Source organism: Dipodomys spectabilis, unplaced genomic scaffold, assembly GCF_019054845.1.
Source record: "Dipodomys spectabilis isolate Male_0828 unplaced genomic scaffold, ASM1905484v1 ptg000200l, whole genome shotgun sequence".
Classification (NCBI taxonomy): Eukaryota; Metazoa; Chordata; class Mammalia; order Rodentia; family Heteromyidae; genus Dipodomys; species Dipodomys spectabilis.
In genome coordinates, this window is record NW_024870877.1 from 1,574,154 (window position 1) to 1,593,912 (window position 19,759).

General features: G+C 34.8%; 1 non-coding gene across 1 annotated transcript; it reads right to left on the reverse strand.

Annotated features, from left to right (window-relative positions):
* Positions 1 to 10,422: 10,422 nt before the first annotated feature.
* Positions 10,423 to 10,528, reverse strand: LOC122121982. The gene has a single exon (XR_006150077.1). It is a non-coding gene; the product is annotated as a U6 spliceosomal RNA (small nuclear RNA).
* Positions 10,529 to 19,759: the final 9,231 nt, after the last annotated feature.

Below are 19,759 nucleotides of genomic sequence, written 5' to 3' on the forward strand. Positions count from 1 at the left end.
AATCCACCATGACATCATAATCCATTAGAGGATTATTAAAAATCGAGGAAAGGATTCTTAAAGATGCCATAGAGAAAAGATTGATTATTTGTAAAGGATATACAGTCAGAATAAATACAGATTTCTTAGCTGATATGGTAAAAAGGAAAGCCTGGCATTATATATGACAAACATTAAAGGTAAACAACTAGCATCATGAATACAGTCCCAAGCCAAACTCTCCTTTACATTTAAAGGATATATAAACATATTTCATGACAAAGAAAACTTGAAACAACGTATTTCCATCAAATTATCAGGATAAAATATAATCAAATATATCCTACATAGAGGAGATCAAGAAGAAGAGGAACTGGTTATATAAAATGCTCCCTACCAGAGAACAAGGTAAATATGTTAAGAGTAGATGAGGCACAGCTCCTAACAACAGGTGTATAACATAACAGAACTTATCAGATATTTCTGTCTGAACTCTCAATATCAATGGACTTAAATTTCCAAATAGAAGACATAGATTAGATAGTAGTATCAAAAACCAAGATGCGTCCATCTAGTATCTATGAGAGACACATTATCAAACACATTCTAAGAAGCTAGAATTAGACTCCTCCTCAAATCACATAGGGACTCACCACAGAAAGAGAACTATGAACCAAACTCTTTGATAAGCATTAATGCAGAACTTCTTAATAAAATTCTCACTAATCAATTTCAGCAACTAATAAAAAATCATATGGTATGATCAAATAGGATTCATCTTGGATACGATTTGATTCAATATTCTTGTCAATAAACATAATACAAACCATCAGCAGAACCTGGACAAGAAACACATGATAATCAATAGAGATGTAGAAATAGCTTTTAACAAGCTCTAATACCCCATTATGATTGAAAGGTCTAAGAACCTAGGAATGCATGGAACATTCCTCAATATTAAACTGAGTATGTATATGAAAGAGATAATTAGCATTTACCTAAGGGTGGAAGCATGAAGACATTAACATGAGGAATGAGAAAAGGATGTCCACTCTCTACTACTCTTCAATATTGTAGTGGACTTTCTTGCAAGAACAATAGACAAGAGAAAAACATAAAGCAGATCAAAATAGGGTAGAAGTAAAACTATCCCTTTTTACAGATGAAATGACCCTATATTTAAAGGACCCTGTAGATTCCTCCCTAAAGTTAGTAAAGGTGATGCTAACCTTCAGCACTGTCGCAGGATATAAAAACTACAAGAATCCGTAGTTTTTCTGTTACCAACAATGGGAAGATCCACGCTGAAATCCAAAAACAACCTCACATGTACTAGCCTCAAAATCAAATCAAATCTAAACAAAACAAAACAACAACAACAAAACTAGGAATTATTCTTGAACTAAAATTGTGAAGGACCTGTATGTGAAAACTTAAAAAATATAAAAAGGGAAATTGAAGGAGATTCAAGGAAATAGAAAGTCATTCAGTATTTCTGGTTGGAAGAATTAACATTTTGAAAACTGCAATACTTCCCCTAAACAATTGGCAATGCAATACTCATCAAAATCCCAACAATATTCTTCACTGTAGAAGAGAAAGCAACGCAACTATAATATGGAATTACAAAATTACAGATGAAACAGCATGCTTAGAAATGAATTCATTGGCCTATAGTCATCTTACACACAGATGAAACAGCATGCTTAGAAATGAATTCATTGGCCTATAGTCATCTTACACACACACACACACACACACACACACACACACACACACACATTCACAATGGAATTATATTCACCCATCAGAAAGATTACTTTTCACCAGTGGTAAGAAAAATGAAAGGTTTGGGAAAATTATATTAAGAGAAAAGAGAAAGGAATGCAGAATCAGAGCAATATAGGTTTCATGGATTCATTCGTTTGTTGTACCTAGAAGATGCATAAAAATCTATAAGTAAACAAGACAGATTCTACCTTGTCCGTTAGAATGGCCATTACTAAGAAAACTAACAATAGCAAATGCTGGCATGGATGTAGCCAATTGGGAACTCCATTACACTGTTGGTGGGAAATTAAACATGTTCAACCACTGTGGAATGCAGTACGGAGTTTACTGAAAAGAGTAAATATAGATCTCCCTTAAGACCCAGTAATTCCCCTCATGGGCAGTAATCCAATAAATAACAAACAAGCTCACATGAAAGCTACCAGCATAACCATGTTCAGGGCTCAGGCCCAGAGTTCAAGGACTGGAAAAAAGTTACCACTCCTGGTATTTGTTTCCGCAAATATGAACCGTTTTATATAAGATACCAAATCAATCTATTTGCAGTAGCTAGATTAGGACTTAAATGTAATGGGTGATAAATGGCTCCTTTGTTGAATCTTAGGAAGAGATGAAGGTAGTCCATAAAGGGGAGATTTTTGGTTGTTGTTGTTTGAGGGGCTTGAAGTCTGGGCTTGGGCACTGTCCCTGAACTCTTCAACTCAAGCTGAGTGCTCTACCACTTTGAGCGACAGTGCCACTTCTTGTTTTCTGGTGGTTAAATGGAAATAAGAGTCTCAGGGTCTTTCTTGCCCACGCTGGCTTTGAACCGTAGTCCTCAGATCTCAGTTTCCTAAGTAGCTAGGATTACAGCTGTGAGCAACTGCACCAGGTAAAAATGGGGGCTTTTTAGAAAAGAAAATCCACCTCTTCACCAGTGTCTAAACCTCAGATATTACTATTAGAACACTTCATCTTCACCTCATTTCATCAGACATTTGTAAATTTCTTTTTTCCTTCATGTGGGAATACTGCAGTCAATTATCAACTCATCTGGGGGGACTGGATCAATTGTATGATAATTGCTAGCAGCTAATTTAAGAACTTTTACTTCAAAAGAAATGAAACCCTCATTTGGAATAATTGTTTTCTCTTTTTATTACAAATCTGTGCTTGATTACTTCCTAATGTGATATTGGACTTTCTAATAGAGTGATGAAATTTTCTTTCTTTTCAACCTCTCCCACATGTGGTCAAATATTTAAGAATTCAAAGATTTGCACTGATAATTGATTAAGCTGACTTCTAAGAAAATGTGCATTTCTAGAATTTGGTCTTCTGTCTTGTTCTTACATACACAAGCTTTCTATGATTTATTTGTTCTATAAGGAATTATACTTTACAATCTTTGTGTGACCAATTTTAGTCTCTCTGATCAGTCTTTCTGATCCTCTCTTTGGAGTCTCATTTGAGTCTACCTCATAAAAAATATATTAGTTATCAGCTAAATGACTCTCAGCTTCTGTTTTTTGCCTGATTTCATCTAGACTGTGATAGCAACCCTGCCTGGCTGTGCTTAATGGAGTGTGTGTGTGTGTGTGTGTGTGTGTGTGTGTGTGTGTGTGTGTGTTGTTTTAGATGTCAAGGATTACTATTCAAGATAGTAGTTTCTCTGGGCCCCTGTGATCCCCTGGCCTAGAGTCAATGGGTTTTTCTTCTAAAGATACAAAGAACAACTGACTAAATTCCTCTTAATTGTCTCAAAATGAGGCAATCAGGCATCCTTACAAAGCCATCAATAATGCTTTGTAACCACTTACAGAAGTCGTCTATCAAAATGGCTTTTCAAGGTTGACTGTGAAAAATGTTCATTTCCAAGTAGGCACCATAAAATAGATCACATTCCTGGGATCAGACTTTTGGAAGGAAGCTTCCCCTTCCTTCCTTCTCTTATGATAGATCAAACCATAATATTCTTCAGTTGTGGCCAGCCTGGAGCACATATTCCCAAGAATATTCTGTAGTGTAAAACAGGACCAACTTTCAAAATAACGGTGTAAATACTTGTCTACTGCAGACTGATTTATCTTGCTTTTATCTGTTGTTATTTTCATTACTTCAAACAGATGAATAATTTATATAGGGATTAGACAAAGGATTAATGGAATAAACATTCAGTTTACTTTCATAGATCCAATATAATACACTTAACCCGTAATGGACAAATAAATCCAACACTAGAAACAATGTCATGAATATAAAATAAGCCTTAACACGTATATTCTGGCACACATACACCATCATCTACTCAAAAATTCAGTCTCTCTGTAAATATTTATTTGGTATGAAATAATAAAATTTAATTAATGAATTTGACTTTTAAGTATTATCTGAAATAGTCCTCATGTATATAATTGTAAATAATTTTATAGATGTCACCTAGACAAGAATTTAACATGCATGTAGAAATCAAATTTCCTCAATTTAAGCTATATGAGAGGGGTCATACCCTCGTGTACTATGTGGTGTGAATTTTACCACAGTGATGAACCCTTCCAACTAATACCAAGAGTCATGTGCAATAATTTATTATTTGATGTTAAGATGAGTGCTAAGTGTAGAATACACTTTGAATTATTACATTAACTCACAGAAATGAAGCAATAATGATATGTTATTTGTTTAAGTTCTAATGCTTCTCAATTTTACAATTCATTAAATATATTATTAAAACTATTTTCACTTTCTTCTTTTCTATAGCTGCTGAAATGAAAATTATATATTAAACATTCAATATTAAGAAATCAATAATAAGTAAACTATTATTAAAATGACATACTATTAAACTGTGATTTGAATTATACTTCTAACAAATTGTGATGTAAGCAAGTCAATAGAATTAAGGGTGATCATTTTTAAACTTAGCAGCTTGTTATTTTATTTTATTTTTTTTTTGGGTCCGATCGTGGGGCCTGAACTCTGGGCCTGGGTGCTGTGCCTCATCATTTCAGCTCAAGGCTAGTGCTCTACCACTTGAGACACAGTACTACTTCTGGCTTTTTTCTTTTTGCTTATGTGGTGTTGAGGAATCGAACCCAGGGCCTCAGGCATGCAAGGCAAGCACTCTACCACTGAGCCACCTTCCCAGACCAGCAGCTTGTTATTTGTTTCCTAATTGTGTCATTTGTTATTCTTGGTCCAAGTCATCGCTTCATCTTAATTGTTTAGTTTTCTATTGTATCTCTATTGGTATGCTGATTGTGCATTTTGTTTTCCCTTTTTAATGATTGACATGAAGCTGAAAATCTGTATGCTAGTTTATTACTTGCTATGTTAATGTAAAATTACTGCTTTCCACAGCTGTTCTGCTCTATGATACTACAGTATTTCCCCCACTCCCATCTCCTGTATTGCTGCTCTCATATATTTTATTTTATTTTTATTTAAATTTTATTGTCAAGGTAATATACAGATAGGATATAGTTACATAAGTAAGGTAATTAATTTATTTCTTTTCTAAATTACCCCTATTTTTCTCCCTCTTCACTCCCAATGCCCTCTCCAAGTTTACTTACAAAATATTTTCTTTTGAGTACTACTGTTGCATAGGTTCCCCCTTTGTCTCACCAGTTAGTTTTTTTTTTTCCTTTCCCTTCCCTGGTTCAGATCAACATATTGAAAATACCCAGGGTATCAAAATCCAATACAGTGACTACAGGGGATTAATCATAGGTGGGGAAAACACAAAAGGATAAAAAGAAATCACATAGTACATTAAGAACAACAATAACAAAGAACATGTCTTGGAGTTCATTTAACTTGGAATCACCTTATACGATCATATGTACATAGCTATTGAGCTATTCTGCTCATCTAATAAGATTATCCTTGATGTACACAATAACGCTTCCCTATTACCCAGTAATCCCACTTCTGGGCATATAACCAGGTGATCACAAACAAGGCCACAGTAAAGATACTACTATGTATCACAGTAATACTTACCAAAAATGACACACACACACATACACACGTACACACTTACAGATAAACACACATGGAAAAATATGCTTGCATCACAAAGAATGTGACCACCTCATTTGTAAGGAAATGGAAGCTCTTTGAAAAAATCAAATTAAGTGAAGTAAGCCAGACTTAAAGAAACATAGGTCCCATGGTTTCCCTTATTTGTATTAATTAGTTTACATCAAGGATAATCTCATGCATTTTAATTTGACATTTTGTTCTATGTTGAGTGTGCAACATTATTGCTATATTGTTTGTTATTATTTCTGAAAATAGGCAGGTATACTTAAAGAATTACATTCATCTCATCCATTATTGAAGGAAGAACAACTAAAAGAGTAACCACTACTAGGAAGAACAACTCCTCCTTACTTAGCTTCATTCCTATATAAGGCCAATGTTGTCCCCTGTATCCTCATGTTGTACACTACAACTCTATACCTGGTCATAATGTATATCTAGTATCTTATGCATTTTGAACTAAATGCCCCAGAAGTTCCACTTTGATTTACTTTTTAAAAAAAATTCTGTCTTAATGTTTGAGGATTGTGTGTGTGTGTGTGTGTGTGTGTGTGTGTGTGTGTGTGTGTGTGTGTGTTTACAAAGATCAGAACATAACATTTTTCTTCATTTCGAATCCATCTTTCAGGTCATCGTAAGTTGTGGCTAATGGGAGAAGTCTCTTGTTTTTTTAAGGATGAAACAGAAAAAAATATTTGTGCATGTACCAGAGTTGCTTTATTAGTGTAGTTGAACACTGAACTTCGATTTATATCTTGGCTGTTGTTGTGAATAATGTGAATAACAATGAACTACAGATATATTACGAGTTACCCGGAGAGAGATAATCACCTGATTGGTGGGTCAGATGGTATTTCAACTATGATTTCTTTAAAAAACTTCATACTACTTTCTACAAGGAGAATACTAACCTGTATTTTGACCAAGAGTGTAGAAAATTTCCTTTTCCTCACACTCTCACCAACATTATTACCTTTTATAAAAGGTAATAAAGGGCAAATTTTTACTATCTTCAGTAACCCAGACTGGCTTAAGACTGAAATCCAACCTCCTAAATGCTTGGAATTACGAACCTTTACCACCACAGCTGGTTCCTTTGATTTTTTTTGATAAGACTTATAATAGTTATAAAGTAGTATCATAGTAATTTTGAATTACATTTCTCTAATGACTTCTGCTCACAATGCATTAAGCCAGCACAGAAGTTATATTACACACAACTGTGTAAACCCACTGGTGATATAGAGGGGTTTATGGAAAACATGTCTATTCAAACTTTTGTCCATTTTTAATCAAGTATCTTGTTAATCTCATTTTTAATCTCTCTATACAAAAATAATTAATTCAAGGTAGTAAAAAGGAAAAAATTAAGCAACTCCTAACATTTTCAATAACTTGATATTGCTTAAATCATTTTCTGTTTATGCTTGAAACTATATTACAATTTAGTTAGGCCTTTTACATAGCTATATGTATTTCTTTTATTTTACATTGATTGCTCTTTCCAAAGCCTGCCTGTCTAATTTTGGTTTCTTTCGGTTTTAAGTAGTTCAGATTTCAAACTGAAGAATAAATGAAAGTAAGCAAACAAAAATACAGTTCCTCTCATCTGATAATGCCTCTACAAGAATGAGAAAAGAGTTCATCATCCTAAGGACCCTTAATTCTTAAGATAATATTTGCTATAATGCTAATGTTATTACCATTTTAGTGTTTGGAAAAATTGTAATTAAAGGCACTAAGAGCATGGCCCAAGACACACAGTGAGGAAGGGAATGAGTCAAATTTCCAAAAGTCTTTCAGCAATACACAAAAGGTAAATAAATTCTCTCCATTCTCTGGTACTCTCAATTCAATATACATATTGTCCAAGAAATAATAGCATAGCAATTATTTTCCATGGTGATTGTTTTCTGTTACATTTTGTCTTCAACACAGACTGTGTTTGTGACATTGGGTTATTATGCACAGAGCTAAGCTTATAAATTATGGTCCAAAGAGAGGCAAATTTCTTCTGTCCCATAGTTCCAGTATTGGTTTTACAAAGTACTAAATCTTTTAAATATCATCACTTACTGTATTTTAAGAATTCAAGAATGAAAAAATTCACATTAAATCACTCCAAAATGCTTTAAAACTAGGAGATGATAAAACAGGCCTCTGTGAAGTAAATTTTCTTCTACTTTTAAAATTATTCTGAAAGCCTTGTGCTGGTTTGTCACACCTGTAATCCTAACTACTCGAGATACCTACTCAAGAGGCTAACATCTGTGGATAACATTTGGAAGCCAATCAGGGCAAAATAAATTCATGAGATTACTTTCAAAAATTTTAATGAACTAGCAAAGTGCCAGGAATGGAGATGTAGCTTATATAGTAGCTCACCAATCTAGAGAGCAAGACGTAGCGAGATCTTGAGGCCCTGATTTCAAACTCTGAGCATGCTAACACGCAGGAATTCACACACACTCACTTTTTCAAAATATCTTCATATCAGTGTTTTGCATTAATTTCTTTGTTCATGATAATATATGGGTAAAATAGGCAAAATAAACTCTTCCATCTCAAAACATTTTTATACATTTTTGTAAAAATACTGTACAAAGGGGTTACAGTAACATGAGCAAAGTAATAAGTACATTTCCTGTCAAGCTTTGTTACCTCCTCCTTTGTTTTTCTCCCACCATTCCTTCCCTTCCACCTCCACAAGTACACTCCTCACAACCCCAAGCCCCACCCAATGTCCCCAGCCTAAATTGTAAAGTTCATTTTTCAAAATAATGTCTTGTGCATCTATTGTTATACAATGGGTCAAACTGTATTCCTATTTAAGCATGTTGTTTTTTTCCCTTTCCCTCCCCAAATTAGAGAAGTGTATATACAAGATGCAGGTGCACCAACATCAAATAAAGTGAAAACGAGGGTTATACTGTTGGGGAGGAACGTATAAAAAACAAAAAAAATCACGTTGTACATTATAAATATGTGAGAAACAACAGCAAGAAAGAAAAAAATTTGTGTCTCTATCTTGGGGGTCACTTAGCTTAACATCAACTTATTTAGTCATATACACAAAGTTTTTCAACATTTCTGCTTATCCCAGACATATACTAGTTATTGCAAATAAGGGATACCATGGGACCTATGTTTCTTTGGACTTGGCTTACATCAGTTAATATAATTTTTTCCAAGACTTTCCATTTCCTAACAAATTGGGCGATGTCATTCTTTCTGATGGAGGCATAGAATTAATATATAGACATATATATGTATATATATATATATACATATATATATAGTATATATGTGAGTGTGTGTTTGTACACACATATACACACAGAACATTTTCCTTTTTTGTTTTTTAGAGCAACTTAGTTTTCCACCTACATCATTTTTTCAAATGTTTTTATTGTGATTACATGGTTACATAAGTTCCCAAATTTCACAATATTGTGGGATAGTGATGCTTAGTTAAAGTCACAAACACATTCTAACTTTGATGGAGCAAATTGTCTATCATAGTCTACAACATTTATGAGTTCTATGAGCTTTGCAATAGAGTTATTTCATATATATATATATATATATATATACTTCTTTTGTTTTGAAATATGTATATTTTTTGTTTTGCATAGCGTCAGCTATTCCCTCTTTCCCACTTGTTCCCTCCCTCCCTTCAGTGACATGGAGTTGCTTAGTTTATTTTGGTCAATGTCCAGTGCAGCTGATGGATCCCACTATTGTATGTTTTTCCCTGATTCTCTCTAGTCTTGTGTCGTCCTCTGGTTTCCCTTCAGTGTGCACATATGATCAGCAAAATGGGGTTATTTAGTAGTGATTCGACCAGATGAGTGGAAGTTCTTGGTTTCTTAAGTGTTGTTATTTTTTTCATATCACCTTACATTTTGGATTTAACATCCACTTATCATGAAGACCATGTGCCGTTCGTCTCTTTGCTTTTGGCTTACCTCGCTCAACATGATTTCCTGTAGCTTGATTGATTTCCTTAATAATGCCATTATTTTGTCCTTTCTAATGGATGGAAAATATTCCATTGTGTATAGTTACCACAGTTTTTGGATCTACTCATCTCTGGTGGTACATATGGTTTTTTTTCATATCCTGGCTATTGTGAACAGTGCTGCAATAAGCATGGAGGTGCATGTGTCCTTGAATATTAGTACCTGTTGTTCAGAATAGATGCCTAGAAGTGGTATGAATGGGCCATAAGGAAGGTCAATATTTAGCTTTCTGAGGACTCACCAGACTGATTTCCAAAGTGGTTGTGTAAGTGTACATTCTCATACACACACACACACACACACACACACAGAATGTTTTCTTGATCATTCTTCTACTGAGGGGCATCAGATTTGGTTTCATATCTTAGCTATGGCAAATAATGCTACAATAAACCTTGTTGTGGTGGTAGTTTTAGTATGGACTTGTTTCTGATCATTTAGGGGAATGCCTGAAAGTGGGATTGCTGTGTAATACGGGAGCTCTATGTGGAGTCTTTTGAGGAACCTGCAAACTCTTTCCAAAGTGGATGAACAAGTTTACACTCCCACCAAGAATGCAGTAGGCTTCCCTTCTGGCCACATCCCTTCCAGCATCTGTTGTTGTAAAAGTATGGAACGATTCACTAATTTGCGTGTCATCCTTTTGCAATGACCATGTTAATCTTCTCTGTATGTTCCAATTTTAGTGTATGTGCAGCCAAATTGAGCACAGAACATTATTGTATATATAAAGTGTAATTGATTTTCTTAAACTAGACAATTCAACAAAAAGTAAGTTCAAAAGAATTGTGAAATTTTGAACCATTTATTTCTTACATAAGCACACATTTAAGAGTAAAGTCAAGATTGACATGGCAAAAACAAAATAATTCCAGGTATTTGTTGTTCATGAGATGTGTAGGAAGAGGAATTCAATTATTCTACACAAGGCACCTGTCATAGTGATCATTGCAGCAAATGTTAAGGTTTGTTAAAAGTTTTAATGATTTAAATATGTTTATTTTTGGGATTTGCTTATATATGATAAAATTAAGACTGTTTAGCAGGTCATAAAATTTTTTGATAAAGTATAAAATATTTCTAGTAGCATGTACGAGTAAGTATGTACATTTGAGAGTTTATAGAAACTTTACTAATGAGAAGTTGCAAAGACTGTTTAAAGAAGCAGAGTGAACAGTTAAGATTTAAAGTACACAGTTTCTGTTAAATCTTTAGGGCTCCCTTACGTTGTATGTTAATGATGAACAAATAATTATATAAGCCACATATAAATGATGAGATGAACTATAAATAGTAATCTTAGTGGGTAAATTTAAAGGCTACTCATAGCTTTATCCAGTTTTACATGTACAGGAATATGAGAAAATAGTAAAATCTACTATGTACACTTCAAATACTGAAAACCCTGGTAATTATTTTGTTTTTTATTTTAGTAATCATTAATATTTAATTATTTTTTTCTTCATAGCATTTTTTCCTTGTAATATAATAAAACATTTTGTGAGTCGTCATTAAGAGGTACTTTGAGAATATTATTGGGATGGCCACACCATTTTTCATAGGTGCATGTGAATTTACAAAGAGCAAAACTAAAAACAAAATATTGATTAAAATTTTTATCAAGTAGAGTCTGAATCAGTAGTGTTGATAAATGTCCACACCTAAAATCTTAACCCTAGGCTGAAGTAGTGGTATTACAGAATTGAGGCCACAAAATTGAGAAACTGTGTTTTGTTTTGTTTTTGTTTTTTTTGCTTTGTTTTTGTTGGTTGTGGGGCTTGAACTCTGGGTCTTGGGTACTGTCCCTCAGTTCTTCAGCTCACGGCTAGTATTACTACTTGAGCCTCAGCACCACTTTCATTTTTCTGCTTATGTCGTTCTAAGGAATGAAATTCAGGACCTCATTCATGCAAGTCAAGCACTCTACCTCTGAGCCACCTTCCCAGCACCTGAGAAACTGTGATTTAAAAAATCATGTGAACAATATTTGCTTTCTCCTTTGGGTTATATAATGAAATATGTAAACATATTTTTATATTTTTGTGAATTGTCATACTTCTAAATTTATACTAACTGCAGCCAATTTATCCTTTTCAAAGTCAAGAAATATTTCTGAGAGTTTGCTTCTGTGAAGACTGTTTTTGCATTTATAATTTCTTCTGAGTCATTTTTATTTTTTATCAAAATCACTTTATATTTTATGTTGGTGAGTTATCATACATCAACTACCTTCAAATGTACATGTAGAGTCTCAATATAGCAGTATGAATATTCTCATACAACTCGTTTATCTGTTACGCACTTTAAGTATTATGATATTTTTCCCTCTCTTGCACTCTCTCATTTCTGCTCTTTCTCGTTCATGCTCTATGTCTGCTACTTAGATTTTCTGCTGGTCTACTACTATCCGTCAGGATCCACTGGTTTTGTTGGGATAGGGACCATCCCTATATATATATATTCTTTAAGAGTTATAACAGTGACGTGAAATTATTCTTTGCCACTCTAAATGGCAAAACAACAGATCTAGGAATTCCTTTTCACTTTAAGTACTATTATAAATTTTATCTCATATGAATCATTGAGACTGATAAGATACTTTTAGCTTGGGACCTAAAAGTTCTTTTTCTTTATAAGCAACCTTTTACTTTTATTATCAGTAAGTAACAAAAACAAAGCTATCCTATGGAAAGTAGGCTGAAGTTGTTCACAGGGATGAAAAACAAAGTAATGGGGGAAGTAAGTACAAAGGATATCCCTCATATAGCACAGATCCTTAAGAGCAGTTTATGATGTACACTTTGTGATAAGCACAATGTCCTGGGAACTGTAGATTAAATCACTGAACACCTGATATATATTTATATGCACATATATTTATATATGTATATTTATTTACATATGCATATATGCATATATAGGCCCATATATGTACACATGAATGTTACTATACACACAAATACATACATATGTACACACATGTACACATGCACAAATGGAGAAAGACACATAGATATAGCCAACAAAAGTTTCACTAGTTGTTGAATATGCCTTTGACAGAATGCTTGGTAACAAATGTGTTGAAGATATATTTGTCTCTAAGAGTTCTTTTACCACTCCTCTTATCTCTTACAACTGGTAGGTTTAGAGAGATTCGACTTGAAAAAATGCAGTACAAGTGATAGCAAGTAACTCGGAAATCTCAATACGTATAGGTCATATGGTGTCTCCCTGCTCCCCATGGAATGCTTGCTCTTGTAGACACTCTCAGCAGCCAAAGTAGTAGGATTATTAAGAATAAAGTTATAAGGCTTTAAATGGCATCCTTCCTTGGGCTCTTTTCCAACAGCCAGCATCAATTCCTAAGCAGATGAGTGACTCCCCAGAAGACGGGAGCACAGGTCAAAATTTAACTAACCCATATGAAAAGTCTAAAGTGAGAAATGCTGACTGAGGTCGTGCTGATGGCCTAGCCACTAAAATAAGAAAAAAAGAAAGTTTTTTTATGTATTAAAATTTAAGAATAATTTGTAACCTGTCAATAAATGTGTAGAACGCAATTATATCAACTGACAAAAGATGATGTGCATTTCATTTATGTGATTTTGGACTTGGAAAGTCTTTTTAAGTGTGTCTATACAAGTAGAATCAGCATGAAACAAGCCAGCATTTCTTCATTTAAGACACAAGGAAAGGATACAGGTTGTCCCATTGTAACAATGAGATTTGCAAGATACTATTAGAGGGAGGTGGACGGAGGTGTTGTGGATGTGTGAAGGTAAGGAATAGTAGGGGAATACAAAGGAGGTGGTAACAATGCTCAATAACAAATGTACTCATTACCTTACTTATGCAACTGTAACCCCTCTGTACAGTATCTTTACAATAAAATATATATTAAAAACATACTAGGAAAACTGTACATATAGCAAGTTGTATTTTTCACTCAATATAAGTAAAGTATTAGTTTTAGGACCACAGGCATACTAAAATTTTGGATGCTCAAATTCTCTACATAAACACAGTATATTATTTTCATTAGAATCTGCCCACAACCTAGTGCAGTGTAATTTCTGTGAAAATTTTTACTATATTCTATGTTATAGTGGAAAATAAAATATATTCACTATCAACAGATACAAATTTATTTCAGATAATTTTTGTCTGGATTTTGTGGATGGAATTGCGAGAGCTAATTTGAAAAGCACAAATTTAATCACCAAGAGCTATCTTCAAGATGTAACAAAGATATAATACAACATCATTGAATGGTATGGGACTCTAAGGAGAAGTACTTCAATTGAAACATTATCAGAAATTGTAAGCAAGCAAAGACTATATAGAAATGCAGCTGCTAGATTTCTCATGGAGAGCTTTTATAACATTTGAAACACAAGTCAGAACCTCATGGAAGTGTAGACAATTTTCCTTCACCTTTCTGTCAATCTTGGTCATTATCAATCATAATATAGCTAATCTAGAATAATCTTGTAATAAGAAAATGTTTATGAGAAGTGAGGAGAATGGTGGAGGAGAACCTGGAGGCTAAACAATCTCTCTCACAGAAAGCAGTTTTAGTGTTCCAGCGAACAGTACTAGGCTAGAGTATCACACTGTGTGCCATCACAGTACAGAGTTTGGCTAGAGAGGGAAAATCCAGGGAAGGAGACAGATCTGAGCAGTTGCTGTAGCCATGGCTGAGGCAGCTTTGGTGGCGGCCATAGTCACTCTGCCATACATACAACAGAGGGGGTCCAGGACAAAGGCACCAGACACAGTGGGTGAGCAGATTCTACTCAACACCAGCAACAACTGAAAAGGAGCAAACGAGTTAAACCATCTTAAAAGGCCCATATCAAGCATTGAAATAGAAAAAGCAGTAAGAGACCTCTGTTCTTAGAAAAGCCCAGAACCACATTGATTTACAGCAGAATTCTACAAGGTTTTCAAAGCAGAGCTCATACCAATACTCCTCCAACTCTTCAATGAAACTGAAAGAGAAAGTTCACTACCAAACTAGTTCTATGAAGCCATCATAACCCTCATGCCAAAACCAGTTAGGAACTCATCAAAGAAAGAGAATTATACACCCATTACTTTGATGAACATTGATGCCAAACTTCTCAACAAAATTTTCGCCAAACAATTCAACAATTCATCCAAAAAATTACATACCATGATCAAACAAGATTCAGTTCAGGGAAGCAAAGCTGGTTCAATATACGCAAATCAATTAATTAACACCATTTTATGATGAAGTTTCTGCATAAACTAGGAATCCAGGGAATATTCCTCAATAAAATAAAGGCTGTATATGACAAACCTGCAGCCAGAATTATACTAAATTGTCAAAAAGTAAAGACATTTCCTCATAACTCAGAAACGAGACAAGGACGTCCACTCTCTCCACTTCTCTTCAATTTACTTTCCTAGCTACAGCAATAAGAAAAGATGAAAACATAAAAGGGATCCAAACAGTGGAAGATGAAGTAAAACTCTCTCTCTTTGCAGATGACATGATCTTGTATTTAAAGAATCCCATGGACTCCACTCCCAAATTACTCATGCTGATTCAAAACTATGGCAATGTATCAGGGTATAAAATTAACCCTCAAAAATCAATGGCTTTTCTGTACGGCAACAATGAGAAAAGAGTGGCTGAAATCAGAAAAGCAACTCCATTCTTAATAACCCCACAAAAAATAGAATAGCAATGAATTAACTTAACCAAAGAAGTAAAGGATCTCCATGATGAAAACTTTAAAACCTGAAAAAGGAAATCAAAACAGAACTTAGAAAGTGAAAAAACTCCCTTGATCCTGGATTAGAAGAATTAACATCGTGAAAATGGCAAAACTTCCCAAGGCTATCTACAAATTCAATGAAATACCAATCAATATTTCAATCTCATTCTTCAAGGAAATAGAAGAGGCAATCCAAAAAGTCATATGGAAGGATAAAAGGCAATGAATAGCATAAACAATCTTTAACAGAAAAAACAGTGCTGGAGTAATATCAATATCAAATTTCAAACTCTACTACAAAGCATTAGCAAACAAAACAGCTTGGCACTGCCACAAGAACAGAACTCAGGACCAATGGAATAGGATTGAAAACCCAGAAATGAGCCTACAGACCAATAGGCACCTAATCTTTGATAAAGGAGATAAAAAATAGAATGGAAGAAAGACAGCCTCTTCAGTAAAATGCTGGCAAAACTGGTTAATCACTCATAGAAAACTAAAGCTAGATGCTTATCTATCATCCTGTACCGAATCAGAAAAAAATGAAAAGAATACTTAAAAAGACCAAAAGTTCAGAATAGATAAAAACACACACACACACACACACACACACACACACACATGCACACACACACACACACACACACACACACACACTCACACGTATACACCTAAATTAAAAATTATGGGAGGAAAATAAAATTAATAGAAAACAATTTTAAAAATTAAAAATTTTTTAAAAAGGTTCAAATAAGAGTTCTTTGATTGCAACAATGAGATGTACAATTCATTATGTCGAAAAACGAGCTTAACACCTTTGGTGGGGGGTAGGGGAGGATAGGTGAAGGGAAGGGAGAAGTATGGGAAGGGATGGGAAGGGGAAACAAGTAGGCAACAATGCTTGATAAGAAATATACTCGTTATCTTGCCCATGTAATTGTAACTCCTCTGTACTGTATTCTCACTATAAAAAATAAAATTAAATTTAAAAAAAGAGTTCTTTGATTTTTTTTTTGGTGGGGGGATGGGGGCAATGGTACGATTGTGTATCTCCCGTGTCCATTACCAGTCTCTTGGTGGAGTCTCTGGTCTGCTTGTGGTGTTTGGTTTTCCTGTGGCTTGATTGTTTTCTTAAGTCAGTTTGTTTGAACAGGCAGAAAAATGCTTTGCCTAACCCATTGTTTTGTGATCCTCCTCCCAGGCTAGTTCAGTGGGAGGTAGATTTGCTTTGAGTATCCCAAAAGAGGGAGATGGGAGTTTCCTCTAGATTGGAGACGCTGTGATAAGACTAGGTTATGGGTAGAGTTGAGGCCTTTCAGCAATCAGTAGCTTTTCCTTGTTGGGCTAGCTGCTGAGACTCTCAGAGAGCCCAGCTTGGAGCCATTCTCAGGGTTTATGTTTACTGAGTTTTAATTGTTGTCTAGGCTGCTGTAGGGAGGGGCAGCCTCTGGCTCTGTTTACCCAGTGATGAAAGTCACTCCTCAGGGGGCAGATTTTTCTCTGTCTGGGCTAGTTGACTTTCCCATGGGTGGAGCTGAACCTGGGAGGTCAGGTAAGGTTCCTGTGACCTGCTAAATGACTCTTTTGTTTTCTTCCAAGGCCTGTGTTGGAGCTAGTTGCTCAGCCTGGCCTTTGTTAGTATCAAAGACAGAGATCTCCAGTGGTAGGGAACATGCAGCCTTCCCTCCTCTGCTCCCTGAGAAGGAATGAGGAGATGAGGGTTCTACTCATGCTAGAGTATTGTTCCTGGGCAGTTTCTGGTCTGTGATCTGCAGGATGAAGATATCTGCTCCTTATCAGTTCTTGCTTGTGTTGGGTAGAATCCACTTGCCAGCCACATCTGGTGCCTTTGTCCGCTATTCCCTCTGTAGTTATGGCTGCCAAGATTGTCTCTGCTACCAACTCTGCCACTGCAGCCATGGCTAGCTGCATGTGTTCAGATTTGTTTCCTTGCTTAGATTTTCCTTCTCTGTCCAAACTCTCTGTATTGAGATGAAATACTTGGTGTGTCTCTGTAGCCAAAGACTGTTCACTGGAATACTTAAATGCTTTCTATGGGAGAGCTTGTTTAGCCTTCAGCTTCTCCTCTGCCATCTTCCCCCGAATCTCATGATTTTTTATGTGTTTTTTTTAGGGAAAAATGTCATTGGTGTTTATATTTTGTGTTGGCATAAAATGAGCCTACTATTGTCTTAATTTAATAAAATAAAACTCTCTGAGCACTGGTGGCTCATGCTTGTAATCCTAGCTACTCAGGAGGCAGAGATATGAGAACCTCAGTTCAAAGACAGCCCAGACAGAAAAGTCGATGAGACTCTTATCTCCAATAAGCCACTAGAAAACCAGAATTGGCACTTTGGCTCAAGTGGTAGAGCACTCACCTTGAGCTGAAGAGTGTAGGACCAGTACCGAGGCCCAGAGTTCAAGCCCCATGAATGACCAAATAAACAAAACAAAACAACAACAACAAAAAAACTCTCTGATTCTATGATTCTATGACAGCAAAAATTTTGTGAGTAATGGTTAAGAGCAGGTTGCCATTCCAAAAAAAAAAAAAAAAAATATATATATATATATATATATATATATATATATCACCCACCAAAAAAGAGGAACAATAGGAAATATATAGCAGGAAACTTATAAATCTTAATGGACGAACAGTCTGTCAGTTTGTTTTTAACTTTTTATCAAAAATGAAAGTAATACTTGATAATATTTTATTAAGGCATTTAAATTTCTTTGACCTTGACATTTAACATTCGCTTTAAAAAGAAATTCAACAGGTGACAGTGTTTTCTCCTTACTTTTCCAAAGAAATGATTATTTCATCATTATAGTGTATAGCACAATATAACCAGAAAGCATTTGTTAAGGAAAAAAAAAATTCCCATTATTTGTTTTGCTTGTCTGTATTTAAAGCTGCATACCACATCTTACCCACCCTATTGTCTGTTTTCTCATTTGAAACATTTCAGTAAATGTGTCAGCCAGCAAAGTTTTACAAAATAGCCTGCTTTCATTCATTGTGCTTTCCAAAATATATCTTACAAATGCTAACAACAAAACACAACTTGAAACATCTGTGGATTTTTCTATTTATGGTGCAAAGTAATCACTTTCCATAATCCCTAGAATCAGCTCTTCACAGCCATTAAATGGTCTTTCACTTCCATGTTTTAGAACAGCAGCATGTAACAATGGTGTACATGTTAATTTGTTCATCACATCTGGTTTGTTTACAGCAAGGACTGAGATGAGTTGAGCAATTATGTAGTTTAAAAAGGCTCTGAGTTGGGGATAAAGAATATCCATTTATGTGATTAATATTTAAATTTAGTTCTATAATGTATACTCCTTCAATTTTCTGGCTAACATGTTCTACATACTAAGTATTTTTAAAAGAAATATTGTACGTTGTTTCCTTGGTGACAACGTAATTGGAAGACTTAAAATTTTCCTATACCATGGCCATCTGAAATGAGATGGATGTACTTAGGTTAGCATAAAGAAATTTTGGGACAGCATTAATGTTTGAATCTTGGATGGGATTTGATTGGGAATTGTGAAAGGCTTTCATAGTATGAGAAGAAAAACAAAAGGCCATACTAATACTTTTGTCTGCCACATTGTTTTATTAGTATATTCAAACACACACATATAAACACACAGATACACATTATGAAGACACAGTCAGTCTGAAAGAAAAATTTTTAATAGGAATTCCCTAAAATATTTAGTCTGCTGAGATCTGATTAGAATTTACAGAAATATCTATTGGCTTCCACTCCTATACAAGTTATTATCATTGATGAAGATGTTGCCATTTGAATTTAGAATACCCCAGAAAGACCTATGTGTTAAAGAAAAATGACATTCCAATTCCTCCCAGACTGTGGAGCATACCTGAATAGTTCTTCTGTAGATTAAGTTATTCAGAGTGAAACTCATGAGAAAATAGACTCTCATCTTCTTTCTTCTTCTATCTTTTAATCATTCTAGGTAAAAAACATTTCTCTTTGACATACTCCCCTCCTTGACATTGTCTTGTCACTGGCCCCCAAAGCAATAAAACCAGCTGAACATACACCGAAACATTCAATCTTGTACATCTGAGTAAGCCTTTCTGCTTAATAAGTGGACAATATCACTAATTATGGTATGTTATCAAACTAACCCAAAGTTCTAGTCTTTCTA